The sequence below is a fragment of the Ursus arctos genome, unplaced genomic scaffold, assembly GCF_023065955.2.
Source record: "Ursus arctos isolate Adak ecotype North America unplaced genomic scaffold, UrsArc2.0 scaffold_5, whole genome shotgun sequence".
NCBI lineage: Eukaryota > Metazoa > Chordata > Mammalia > Carnivora > Ursidae > Ursus > Ursus arctos.
In genome coordinates this window covers 43,175,899-43,189,848 of record NW_026623067.1, presented here as the reverse complement: position 1 = coordinate 43,189,848, position 13,950 = coordinate 43,175,899, and the positions used below count along the sequence as shown (strand labels likewise).

Genomic DNA, 13,950 nt, shown 5'->3' with positions numbered 1-13,950 from the left:
GTTGATGGACACTTGGTTGGATGGGAATGAGAACTTACTCCTTCTTGCCCCCGTATTTTCACTTGCACAAAAATGGGGGGGGGGGGCAGGAAGCAAATCACGGTTTTGTTGGCTTGGTTCTCCTGCTTTATAAATTAGTCCGATTCTATTTGATAGTCTCCCAATTAAACCAATAAATTGGATGAGTCAGTGGTTCTGAAATAAAAATGAAACCACATCATATTAATATGGTGATTAGTCACATCACCAAAATAGAGACAATTCATAAGGACTGTTTTCAAAGCCCTAAGTAGAAACAGAAAGCAATAGGATGTGCAAACATATGGCGATGGTATTTGGTGTTGGAAGAAATCATTCATGCAATTACCTTTAGATTCTAACCAAATTGGGAGCAGATATTAGCGATGTTCCTCATGTGTTTCTGGACTTATTCAACTGCTTGCTGAATTATTGGAGTTATGTGCATTTCCGAACAGCTCTGTACTTGTCTGTTGACCAGAGGTAAAAGGAAGTGGGCATTCACACCAGCCCACTTTATTTATAGATCTGCCTGGGCAGTGTTTTATAAAGGGTAGTCACTCTCCTACGGCCTGAAAGTAAATCTCTTACACTTGGATTGTAACCGCCTTTGGATGAAAATGTCCAAGTAAGCGTGGGTCTCCGCTGACAAATGCATGGCATAAATTTCTCACACATCTTACCTTTTTAAATGAGTGCTTAGTAACAATCCACCATTTTCTGTACAAGGTTCAGGCACTATTTCGTCGACTAGTACGAATAAGTAAAGCAAAAGATCAATTTTCATCCAGGAGGAAACTGACTATTGGTTCACAAAGAAAGACTAAAGATTTGTGTGAAGAACTTCAAACTATTTTTCCACGCTAAGCTGTTTTTCTTCTGTCTCTGTCCTATCTGTGAAGCAAAGATGAAGTCCAATTTTATTGATCTTTTGGGTGAACAGGTATTGGACAGAGATGAGCCAAAGTAGATTTCCTATGATAGCGTTCCTCAAAAAGGTGTTCAGAATTTCTTGAGATGCTTGTCAATATGAAATTCCCAAGCTCCATTCAGCATCTACTGAATTATGTCTACAGTGGTTGCCTAGTAACCTGTATTTTTTCAGGTTCACCCAAGTGAATCTGAGGACCACTGAACAAACTGGTTTCCCAGTTCCCGGGTTCAACTCTTCCCTCTACCTCGGCGTTGTGTGTGTAGCCCATTCTAGCTCTGGAGGCAAGACACTGAATTCTTGCAGCTTAGTGGGCCACTCTTAGGTCCTATACACTGTATTTATTGCTAATCTTAAATATCTACCAGCTGATGAAATAATTCCTCTTGGGAACAGGTAGCAATATTGAGTAATATTTAAGAGCACAGACTCTGGAGCCAGACTGCTTGGGGTTTGGTCCCTGCATGCCTGTTTGAAGTGTTGGTATACAGATGAGCACGTGTGTTCTTGGCCAGGTTGCTGTATGATCTTAACATCTCTAGACTTTGATTTCCTCAAATGTAAAGCTAGGGTAGCCATAATAACTGATTTCACAAGGTTAGCTTGGGGATTAAATGAGTTGATTAAATGAATTGATACTTGGGATCTGTTCTTTTCATCTACAGTTGCTCCCTTTGTTATTTTGTCTAGTTTTCTGGCTTAAAATTACTAAATGCTCTCAAATTCCCATCTTGAGTCCAGTCCTCTCCTGAACTCCAGACTTACATAACCAACGTCTTGAGAATCTTTATTTGGATGTTTACTAAAACATCTCAGATTTAATATTTTCAAATTAAACTCCTGGCCAAACCTTTTCTGCCTGCAGTGGTCCCCTTTTCAGGTGTTAGCAGTTTCCTCCTCCTTCCCCTGGCCAGAAACCTTGGAGTCATTCTTGACTCACACTCCACATGTAGTGCCTCAGGAAATCCTATTGGCTCTATTTTTAAATCCCGCTCAAAACCCCATCTCTCTTCATCACTTCCGCAGCTACCATAGCGATCCAAGCCACCATCATGCGTTGTGTAACAGCCTCCAGCTCCCACCTTTGCCTCTGATACCTAGATCTGTTCTCCATACAGTAGCCAGTCTAAGTCCTATAAGAATTTAGGTCCGATCCTGTCACCCCTCTGTTCATCATGTTCCAAAGATTCTCCATCTCCCTCAGCATAAAGGGGTCCTTATAGTGGCCTGGAAGTCCATTCATCATCGGCTCTTCTGTTTCCTCACTGACCTCACTCCTGCTGCCTTCTCCATACTCAGCAGCCTTCTTGCTGCTGCTTGAACTCACCAGATCTCAAGGGCTTCATGCTGGCTGTGTCCTCTGCATAGATTGCTTTTCTCCCACATACCTGCATAGATAGCCAGTTTCCTTCAAGCCTTTGTCCAAGTGTGGTCTTGCCTATGAAGCCTTTATTAAGTAGCTAGTTGAAATTGGAATCCCCTTCTACCTTTGGCCCTTCTGATAGGCCTGACCTCTTGTCTTCTCATAGTCGTCTTGTAATATACTATACATTTTACTTACTTACCATTGTGATTGTTTATTAAATATCTCCTTCCATAAGAATCAGTGCTTCAAGAGGGTATTTGTTTGTTCTATTCATTGCTATTCCCCTAATGCCCTAAAACAGGCATGTGGCATATAGCTGTCCAAATATTTTGTTGAAAGGATGGATGAGTGAACAATTTGGACTTGACTTAGAACATGGTTGAACAATTTGGACTTGACTTAGAACATGGTTTATAACTTCCCACAGGGCTCTGCCTTGGCTCTTAGGCTATTTAACACTTTTGTGTCACCCTGTTGGTTAGGAATATTTTGGTACCAGGCTGAAAAATCCTACTAAAATTTGACTTAATCACAAATTTGGCACACACAAATGAAAAGTTCGGAAGAACACTAACTTCAGGTAAGGCTTGATCCAGAGCTCAGCTGGATCACCTTGGATCAACAGTCTCTCTCTGCTCTACTTTTACGTAGACCCAGCAACTCTTTGCAGGCTGGAGTGGTGGGAAATGGGCTGATATATTATAGGGTTTCACGTCTCCTTAAGTCCTTAGGAAATATATCCTAACCTCTCATTTGGTTTGTTTGGATTCCGTGCCCAACCCTGAGTCTATTCCCTGTACTCAATAAGATGGATTGCCTGGTGGAGTCAAGCCTAACTCTGATGTTGAGGGAAGGATGGGTACTACCCACATGACTTGAGGGCGGCAAGGGGGAGGAAAGCCAGGGGGCTGCTGGCAGAAGAAGGGAAGAATGGTTGATGGCGAGACAGCGGATGGTCTGGTACAACAGTAATGAGTACATGCTTATTAAGTTAAATATGATAGCATAAGGTTTGGGGATTGAAGCCAAAATAACATATGGAAGAACTGATGGATTTCTTCATTCATTCAAGAAGTGGAATAGCATCTGCAAAAGCACAGGGGTATGAAAATGTTTGACATGTTTGGATTGCTGTGAGGAGTTGGTGTGAAGTGGGTGAAAGTAATATATTACCATCTTCTCAGTGCAAGCAGCAAAAGCCTGAACCTAACTCTCATTGGTCCAAGTTGGAGTATTTTTTTATGCTTGGCCCAATCACTGCTGAGAGGGGGACAGAGTATGCCAATTAGCTCAGGCCTTAAAGGCACACACACGCACACAGAGCAGATTGGATTCAGAAAAAGAAAAAATAAGGTTTTCTTAACCAAAGAAAGAGAAATTAATGCTGATAAGGTATCAGAAGCAGAGGAAGATGCGTAAATCCTCTCCAAATAAACCAATAGGCCAAGATAGATCACTGTGATATAGTCACAATTTTAAAGTTAAATGACACTGGTTGTGGTGATAGTGTGAGATACGGTGTGAGAATTGTAAACTCCCTGCCTCTTCTGAGAAACACCATTCTGATTCCACTCATCAACTGTTGAGTTATGTGGGTGTCCTTCCAAGGGCCACGAGCAGAGAAACAAGACCAGAACGGCAGGTGACTGGGCATAGTTGAGTCCTCTCCTTGAAGGTAGTCTTTATTTTCATCTTGGGATTTAAGGGATACTTTGAGTGGAGGAAAGAAAGTCTAAAATGTTAACTAAATTACAGGATCGGTTATAAATTTTGTCCTTGGTTCTCTGCTCGTGGATCTAATCAGAGAATTCAGGAGTGAGATTTGAAGGTATGAACCTTCTCTTAGGGTCCGTTTTATTCAGCCCCTAAGATACCACTGCACATCCTTCTCTTCAGCACCAAGTGGAATATGATATGGACCACCATAGTATAATTCTCTACTCTTCTTGGCATCCCAGATTTTTTCAGAAGGAAACGTGACTGTCTGATATAGGGTGTTGATGGCCAGAGGAGTGGAGAATGTGAGGATTAACACACAAAACTTTGTCCTTGGGAAGAACATTCAGGACTGCCTTACAGCTCTAAGAGCAGGTGTGCTTGTGGGTGAAAGTAGGCATCAGAGTGTCTCTCCGTGCCTGTTCCAAGGCTCCATCGTGAGCTCACCCCACATTGTGCGCATCTCTGTTGCCTTGCTGGCATAATTAAGCACTCCCAATGCCGCTGCCCCAGTTTTTAGTCCGTGGGTATGGAGAGCTGCCCTCACCCGTGCCAGCCCCCAGCATGTTCCCTTGTTAAATTATGCATATGCTAATGAAGTGTGAAAATCAGCCAAATAACAACTCTTTCTAATCATTTAAGGTCCCAAGAGCAAAGGAGCTTTTTTTCTCTTTTCTTAATTTTGGGGTGGTTGTTATGATTTGCAAGCCAATCGGAAGTACAATTCTCTGGGTGTTTCTCCTCTCCCAGTTCCCTTCCACAGAAATGAGGCTAATTGGCATTCTCACTTCTACCTCAAGTGAGAAGAGTCTTCTGGAAAACCAGTGACCTACTGTGCCCTTTTCATTTGCATCTGGGGCTGGATAATCCGTAGTTTTACATGCATACACAGAGCAGTCCCGAAGGGCAATTAACTAGACTAAATTATTTCCTGCCCCCTGGAGAGCCAGTGTTGGAGAACATCCCCCCAGAGATGGTGCATGCCAAGGCCCTTGTGTTGTGATTACATTTTACCTTTACGATCCAGTCATCGGCTCCGAGGCTTTGCCAGTCCACCCGCAATCCTCATAGACCTTGTCATGTTCTCTGACCTCCTGGTCTGGCCCTTGCCTGCCTCTCTGACCATCTTCTCCACCCTCTTCCTCCTCATTTGCGTTGTACCATCTTGGGTCATTTGGATGCCGCTCTTCGCTCTTCTTGAAAAGCTTTACCCACACATCTTTGTGTAGCTGGCTTCTTCCCGTCCTTCAGGTCCCAGCTCAGTTGTCCTTGAGAGAGGCCAACCCTGACCACCTAGTTAATGTTGAATCTCATCCATCATCATAGGTCACCCCCTCTTTATTCCCTTCAGGGCCCCAATCGTGGATTCTTTCCCATTCCTTAAGATTCATTGCATCTTTTTCCTTGAGGGCAGGGGCCTTTGATGATCTCCTTTGCTACCGTGTCACTAGGGCCCAGCATGTGCCTGGCGCACAGGAAAAGGGCAATAAACGTCTTTGTTTAAATCAGTGGTGTTTTTCAAGTATCTCTCAGCAGCGTGAGAACATGTTGTACAAGGTTGTGTTTCTCTGGCCGTTTTATCCTCAACGATTTGTTCCTCCAAGGAGGGGACTTGGTTGTATTCATCTTTGTTTTCCGTGTCAGGCACGCATGTCAGTTACGCTGCTAATACAGACTGTGTTACTTGACTCCAAAATCCTTGACGATCGTGCATATTTTGCTGAAGGTTTTACAGAGAGACTGGGCGGGGGAGGTACATCACACACCCCGTTGTCTCTCTTCTCTTCCCCCGTGGCTTGCCCGGGTGCTGCTCAAGTTTCTGGTATTTTCTCCCTCCTGCTCACCCACACATCCACTCAGAAATCCTCTCTCCCCCACCTTTGTCCTGGGAAAATCAGCTGTTGCCCTCAGATCCCACCTTACACAGCAAAACAAAAGTCTCCTAGTGATCTGAAGAGCGGCCACCTTTTGTTCTTCAAGCACACTCCGTAGGGACCTGACTTCATTCCAACGTATTTGAATGAATAAATCACAGCATAGATGTTATCTCAGTCCCAACTGATCCGAGCCCTTCTTTCATTTTATTCATTTATTCAACAAATACTTATTAATGTTTGTGCCAGGTGCTGGGGATACAACAGTGAGCAAGATTGATTTCCTGATGCTAAGGTCTCCGGGAGAAATTCAGGAGGATGAATGAATATAGAGGTTTGTGTGAGTCCAAACCCCAAAGTAAAGAGCTTTGCCTCTGCAGTTGCAAGAGATCTAATTGTACACCAAAGGATCAGATTTAAAGAATACCCCTTCAGCGCCAATTTTAAAGTGCTTTTTCACATCCCCTAATGCTAAAATTGTAGGTTTCCCTGTCCAAACTCGACCTCCCTACTTTGGAGAAAAATTACTCTTACTTTTTTTTGAACGGGGGTGTGCTAAGGAAACAAATAGGTTTGCTGAGTGTGGAAATGACTGTCACGTCTCAAATTTGAACAGAGGAAGCCGAAGCTAAACTATTTTTCAGAGCTTCACGGGGATTTTTTTTCTTGGTCCTCCAGGAGACACAAAACAGATACCTACACGCAGCGGGAGCCAGTGTGTAGCTGAACCACACAAGGAAGCCTGGAGGCAATTCCCGAGATGGGGCCACAACAGCCTGGAGGGACAGAGGGATAGAAGGACAGATTCCTGTCACCAGCTTGGCCTCTGCCAAGCCTGCTCAGTTTTAGCATTGCCTCCTACAGCAGAGCCTGGAAACAGAGGGTACTACTCTGCTCCTTACTACAGTGACTAGAGAGAGGGAGAGATGGAGTGGTCGGGTCAGAGATGTCTCTTGTTACCAAAGCAGCATGATCACGCCTGTCAAGGTTTGAGCTTAAAGAAAAAGGCAGGGGTCGGAAACTGGGGGCACAGGAGCTGAACTCTGCCTCCAGGTGGCTTATGCATGGCCCATAGAGAGTTGGCTCATTGTTTAAATATTTTTCAATGAGCTGCTAACATTCAAAAATCACAGGGTTTAAGAAATACCCATATTTCCATCTTCCCGTGAAAACTCTGATCCTCTGGCCACAGTGAACACACAGACGCCTTGTGCCCACAGGCAGAGGGGCTGCAGGTGGCCTCCCGTAGGTCATGTCTGAGGACTCGGGGCTGCCAGAGTCTCCTCCCAGCCTGCTCCACTCCCAGCAACGCCCTGCCTGGCATCGGAGCTTGCAACCACCAACACGCACATGGGAAAGAAAGTAACCGAATGCCTCTAAGCACTGTTCTTGTTTGTTTGATTTTCGACAGACATAAAGTTCAGTCCTAGACCTGCTAGTAAAGAGCCAAGTGGCCTTGGACAGATTGTCCTGATGCTTCCGTTCTTCATCTGCAAAATGGAGATTTGTTGTAATAAGGACTTTGTAGAGTTGTAAGGGATGAACACAATAAACCCTCTCAAGCATTATTAGTCTGCGATTATAATAATCATCAAGTAAATAACAAGTGTGATTATTAGCTGGGTCATAAAGAGAAGTCTTCTGAGATGGTTGAATTAAAGAACATTTTTAAAAAATATTTTAGAGGTCCTATCATCTTACAGCTTTCGATAGTCGTCTCTGTCTGAAGACTGATCTCTCATAAGAAGGGACTTGCTGGGTTATATCATACTCAAGTGTGTCTTTCCTTTTTTCTCTGCCATTTGGAGGGGGGGCGCTGTGGGAAAAGGCAGGGAAGATGGAACCAAATCATGCCTCCTCAGATGATACTGAAAAGCATTAACATGGGTGAAGGAATAAAGCCATTTGTTAGAAAAAAAACCACCCGTGTACACTAAAGGGTTGTAAACTAAGAGCTCAGAGAAAGTAGAGGGCAATATAACTGCCTTCAATTGCCTGTAAGTAACCCGGCCCCCCCAAGAAGAGTGCTTTGGCGGGGATTAACAGCCAGGAGTTTCAGGAAATGGCAGTGTCTTCCTTATCGGGATGTGGGATAAACAGGAAGGTGCCGACTTCATAATTTGTACCTGGCTGACTATCTCAGGGAGCCCTTACCTTGACAACCTGTGTGAACCACAATAATGGGTTTAAAGGAGTGTTCACTGCAGCGTGTGCCACAGAAAAGTGGAGAGTCTGGGAATGGGGAGGGGGCTGTTCTAGCATCATGGTAAAGCTTAGAAGCGGTCCTGGAGAGGGGGCTCTTCTCAGAAGTATTCTATGGGGTGGTGTGCGAGTTTTGACTTCTGTTGGCTTCTCTCTTAACAATCATAACTAGTCATGACAAGTTGATTCTCCATCCCCTTTTATTCGTTTCTGCATTTCTTTCTAACTTAGGTATGTCCGTTCCTAAAACTTCACGATGCTGACTTGTCAGTATGTCTAAGACTGAACTCATTAGGAAACTGGCATTTTGTAAAGTTAAGGTAGTAGAACCTTTCCTTGGGAGATGGAGAAATCTATCTTTATAGAAAAATGAACAGTATTTTTTTTTAATGATTTTTTATTATGTTAGTCACCATACAGTACATCCCCGGTTTCCGATGTAAGGCTCGATGATTCATTAGTTGCGTATAACACCCAGTGCACCATGCAATACGTGCCCTCCTTACTACCCATCACCAGTCTATCCCATTCCTCCACCCTCCTCCCCTCTGAAGCCCTCAGTTTGTTTCTCAGAGTCCATAGTCTCTCATGCTTCATTCCCCCTTCTGATTACCCCCCCTTTCTTTATCCCTTTCTTCCCCTGCCAATCATCCTAGTTCTTATATTCCATATATGAGAGAAATCATATGATAGTTGTCTTTCTCTGCTTGACTTAGAAAAATGAACAGTATTTTAATATCTACTTGGCTGTCATTCTTATTAAGAGCTAAGACCTAGGAAACAATAAATTTTGTTAATATGTGTATTAATTGGATCTAGCATTTAATAGTAAATTAAGGACCAACATATAGTTACATTGCATATATTTAGAATTCCAATTCTGAATTGCTGTTAATTCTGATTTGCCATTATCAGGAGTTACAATATTTACTAAAGATGTGGATAGGGTAAATAAGATTATGGTGGAAGAAGTGTCCCAAGGAATGTTGCCTGGCATGAACTTTCTCACAGTGCTACTAGTGCTAATATGTTTCCTAATTGAGATAGGTCTGAAGAGGGGCGCCTGGGTGGCTCAGTCAGTTAAGCGTCTGCCTTTGGCTCAGGTCATGATCCTGGGGTCTTGGGATCAAACCCCACATTGGGCTCTCTGCTCAATGGGGAGTCTGCCTCTCCCTTTCCTTCTGCCCCTCCCCCTGCATGTGCTTTTCTCTCTCTCTGCTTCTCAAGTAAGTAAATAAAATCTTAAAAAAAAAAAAGTCTGAAGAATTTTCATTGACAGCAGTTTTTCAGGGTGATACGGAAATACTCTTGACATAAAAGTAGTGATGACATTTCTTACATGGGCATATCAAAATTCATTTTATTAGGGGGCTGAGACTGTACTCGCATTTTTGTTTTAGTTACTGAGATACCGTATGGAATTCCAGACAGACAGATAGATCAGTAGATCAATTGATTCATCTTCACTGAGAAAACCTTCTTTGCATATAGTTTCATAATACAGACAAAACTGGAAGTTGGATGCAACGTGGGGGAAGATTAGATTGAATCATTCCATTTTCTTATTTTCATTTAAAGAAAGGATAAAGCCTGTTGCAGAACATCTTCTTCCACAATGGGCCACATTCTGTAGATCCAGGAATTATTTGCTGTATCCACACAAAGAGGCACATACCGGAAGATGCGTGCATATAGTCTGATCTTATTTCTCTATCTCAAGGTAGTCTCTTGATGTGATAAGTTATTAATGTGGTTCACTAAGGCAGAAATACTGCATCTTGATCCCTCTGTTCCCCAACCAGATAATGCCAAAATTTCCCAAAGCCCTGAGATGGAATTGAAGTTCAGTGGTTCAAGTCCTTGGTCCTGAGAGACTTCGTTTCCTGTTTGCAGAAAATCATCACACCTGCTTTTACAGAGCCTGTGATATTTCCAGTGGTAGCTTCAGAAAATCTTCATTTCAGTCCAGCTGATAACACAGTGCAACCTGTGTTCTAAATTAAACCTGGGGATGAGACTAGGGCCATGCGTGTCTCTGTAATTGAAATAGATCACAAATAGTCCTTAAATATTCTTCTGTCACGTAGCTTCCAGTAGCTGAACAGTAGGCCACTATATAAATGCCCTTTAATTTATTAAACCTGGCTTCTGTTCTTAGGCACTTGGTTGTTTCCATTTTTTCCATATTTTAACCTTTACTGTATCCGCATCATTTTGCATATTGGGGAGAAATTTCCTAAAAGCCGGATTTGCACCAGAATATGTGACAGCTGTTTTAAGGAATTTTTTCTATATGAATATATTATCCTAAGACCCTGTTACATCCTCATTTCTTTTTTTTTTTTTTAAAGATTTTATTTATTTATGTGACAGAGATAGAGACAGCCAGTGAGAGAGGGAACACAAGGAGGGGGAGTGGGAGAGGAAGAAGCAGCCTCCCAGCAGAGGAGCCCGATGTGGGGCTCGATCCCAGAACGCCGGGATCACGCCCTGAGCCGAAGGCAGACACTTAACGACTGAGCCACCCAGGCGCCCCACATCCTCATTTCTATCCACCCTCCCCCTTTTCTGTGTCTCTCTTTCCCTCCCTCCCTCTGTCCCCCAACACACACACACCCTGTCTCTCCTCGGTTAAGTCAAGCATTTGATGTAGGGAAATGATGAACGTTGTTCAGATGTACGTGAGCATGGTCAGCATGCATGAAGCATTGGCTGGAATACTATGAACCAACTGCATTTAAAAAAAAAAAAAAAAACAGGGACGCCTGGGTAGCGTAGTCGTTAAGCGTCTGCCTTCGGCTCAGGGCGTGATTCCGGTGTTATGGGATTGAGCCCCACATCAGGCTCCTACGCTATGAGCCTGCTTCTTCCTCTCCCACTCCCCCTGCTTGTGTTCCCTCTCTCGCTGGCTGTCTCCCTCTGTCACATAAACAAATAAAGTCTTTAAAAAAAAAAAAAGTTTAAAAAAAAAACAGCTGTTGAGGTGTTAGGTTTGGAGGGTCTCATGCTTTTTGCTACAATGTGATTTGTGCAGTAAGTGCAAGGTTTGAAGGAGTAAGGTAGTCGTTGGCAGGTCAGTATTATTTGCTGTGAGCCATCTCTTTGGACTTTGTAACTTTACTGTAAGTTGGTAAGAGATCGTGGTTATGCCACAGGCACAGGCGCTTTAATGAAAACTTCTGGATCCTGGGCTTTCTAGATTAATGCTGAAACATATTGTAAATGCAGAGGGGGAATAGAATGGTGCCTTTATTTTGATTTGAAGTAGCATGTGAAGGCCATCAGTAGCTGTAAGAGAGTCCCGCCTCTATTACGACGTTGGATGGTGAAGAATCTGCATTGATCCGGAATTCACGTCCTTCACGGCATTTTCCTTCACCCTTTATTTGAACCTCAGTTGGATTTGATCTGGCTCAAAGCAATTGTTTTCACAAAGTGTCATGTTAAGGCAACATTGATTCTGTGAAACATTGTGGTAGATTGATAGGAAAATTCATATTTCCATTGGTAATAATTAAACAATGCATACTCTTTGCCTAAAACTTTTGTTTTTTAATTCACACCTCTATGTACTGTTTTCAGGAAAAATGCCTCTCCTGGCTATTATGTAGAGCCAGGCATTCAGATAAAATCGGAAATGCTTGCCTGAGCATCTCTTCTCCAAATACCCAGATGTTTGCGTTCATGCAGACTAAATGTCCAGGTGGTCCAGTGACTGCACACATTTGGCTAGCTGGCATCGGCCAGGCAGCCGTAGTGCCCGAGCTTTCTTCTTGAAGAAACTCAGTAGACACACTTTCACATCTGTTTCTGAGGTGAAACAGGGAAGCCGAATAATGTGGTGGCTAAGAGCAGGGTTTCAGACTTAGGTCTGGATCAACACACTGACACTGCCATTACTAGCTGTGTGAATCGGGGACGGGTTTACTTAGTGTGTCTGTGTTCGTGTCCTCACGTGTAACATGGGGAGAGCAGTACGTAGATCAGGGTGGCGTTGGGTGTAGGAGTGAAGTAAGGCAGTATGAGGAGGTTAGCACAGTCCAGAGCAAATAATAAGTTCAGTCTGTAGTGTGAACTGCAGTCTCTGTCGTCGTCAGCTGGGGTGTGGACGAGAATGGGAAGGAAGGTGGCCCGCCCGGGCCCTGAGGGCTCTGTGCTCACAAAGCTATAGATCTTCCTATCCTGCCATGCAACTCCACCAACGTATGTGATGCCTTAACCCTTGAAAATGAGATGGGATATACATGATTGAGTGAACGAATGAATGAATAAGATGAACACCAACAGTGCATCCCTGTGTTCTAGACGGTATTTTAGGTAGCGTCCGAAGAACAGGTGGAGAGAGAAAGAGGAGGAAGAAAGTTGTAATGGATGAGCAGTTGGGAAAGAACACCTAACCAGAGAGAATGCTAACGGTAAAGGCATAGTCATTAATTCTCTTTTTACTTCAAGTATTTATCAAGCATTTGAGATTCTTTTCTGGCCAGGCACCAGAGCAAAGCTTGGGGTGTTTGAAGAGAACGAGGAATAATCTAGCTACAGCATAGAATTTGGAGAATATGCCAAAGAAAAGAGTAGAGTACGTGGTACATAGAGTTGGGGTCTTATTCTGGAAAGTTGAAGGAATTACTTTGGTTCTTGGACATGCAGCCTGAAAGTCTCACCAGCACTTGCTACCAATCCTTTCCACCCCTGGTACCTTAGAGTCTGGCAGTAGGCAGCCAGGAAACATTGGTTCTCAATTTTAAGAAGGTAGAGATTATCATTTGTAGTTAATCTTACCGTTATTTTTCTAATTATATAAATATCGTCCATATGTTCAATAATTCAAAGTATAAAATAGCCCACAATGAGTTCACGGACACATTCATTCAACAGATATTTATTAAACATGTAGTTTTCCAGATTCTGTGCTAGGCGCTCTTCCCAAAGATAATTAAAACATCGTTTCCTCCACCGCACTACAAAATGTTCACGTAATAGGTCCAACATCAATTGTAGTTCCGTAGTAAAGGAACGAGTGTTTTACTGGAGGAGAGAAAAATCTCCTCCTGTTACACCACTTTTTATAATTTCGTGTTTCTAAAAAACAATTAGATTGAGTCAATTTTTGGAATACATAAAAATGACCTGATTTAGCGTCCTCACTGTCTAGTCTAACCCAAACCAAAACGTACCCCTATAACTCAGGAGCAGACTTCACCTTCATCCTCGGCCTTGTCCATCACGCATATTAATAGTCCAGGAAATTATGCTATCTATTCCGGGCCCTGGACTGCGCAGAGGGGGGCAGGCCCACACCTGCCTTATGCAGAGCCTGTGACGTTTCCGACAATAGCGTCTGAAAATCTTTGTTTCAGTGTAGCTGATTCTGCACTGCCACCTGAGCCATAAATTGAAGCTGGGGGTGAGACTATGACCAAGGGTGCATCCGTAATGTTTATGAGCTATAAGGTCATTGCCGGAAACAGCAAGGAACATAGTTGTAATAGACTGTGGGCCTCTAAGGAAATTATTAATTAAATTTTATCTTCTCCCCGGCATGCTTCAGTGCCACCACTATGAGTCTTTAGACCTGGGGAAAGTACAGCTCGGTAATAACTGGCCTTATCGTCGGGCTGGCAGTCATTTAATATGCTCCTTTGTCTGACACCAATCATGAACCACAGCGTGGGATGTCAAGGTTTCTGCAAATGCCAATAGCACGCCTCACTGTACATCAGGCCCAGGGTTCAGATCTCATGATAGAAAATCCAAGAGTCACCGGCGAGCACAGCAATCCATTTTCTGGAAACGAGAGGTGGGCATGGTCCCCTTTCCAGCACGCAGCTCCTTCAGTCTCC

At 43.4% G+C, this 13,950-nt stretch overlaps 1 protein-coding gene across 5 annotated transcripts in view; it reads left to right on the top strand.

Moving 5' to 3' along the window:
- Positions 1 to 13,950, top strand: part of PPP2R2B (protein phosphatase 2 regulatory subunit Bbeta) — a 439,770-nt gene that overhangs the window by 251,072 nt on the left and 174,748 nt on the right. The window lies entirely within an intron of this gene.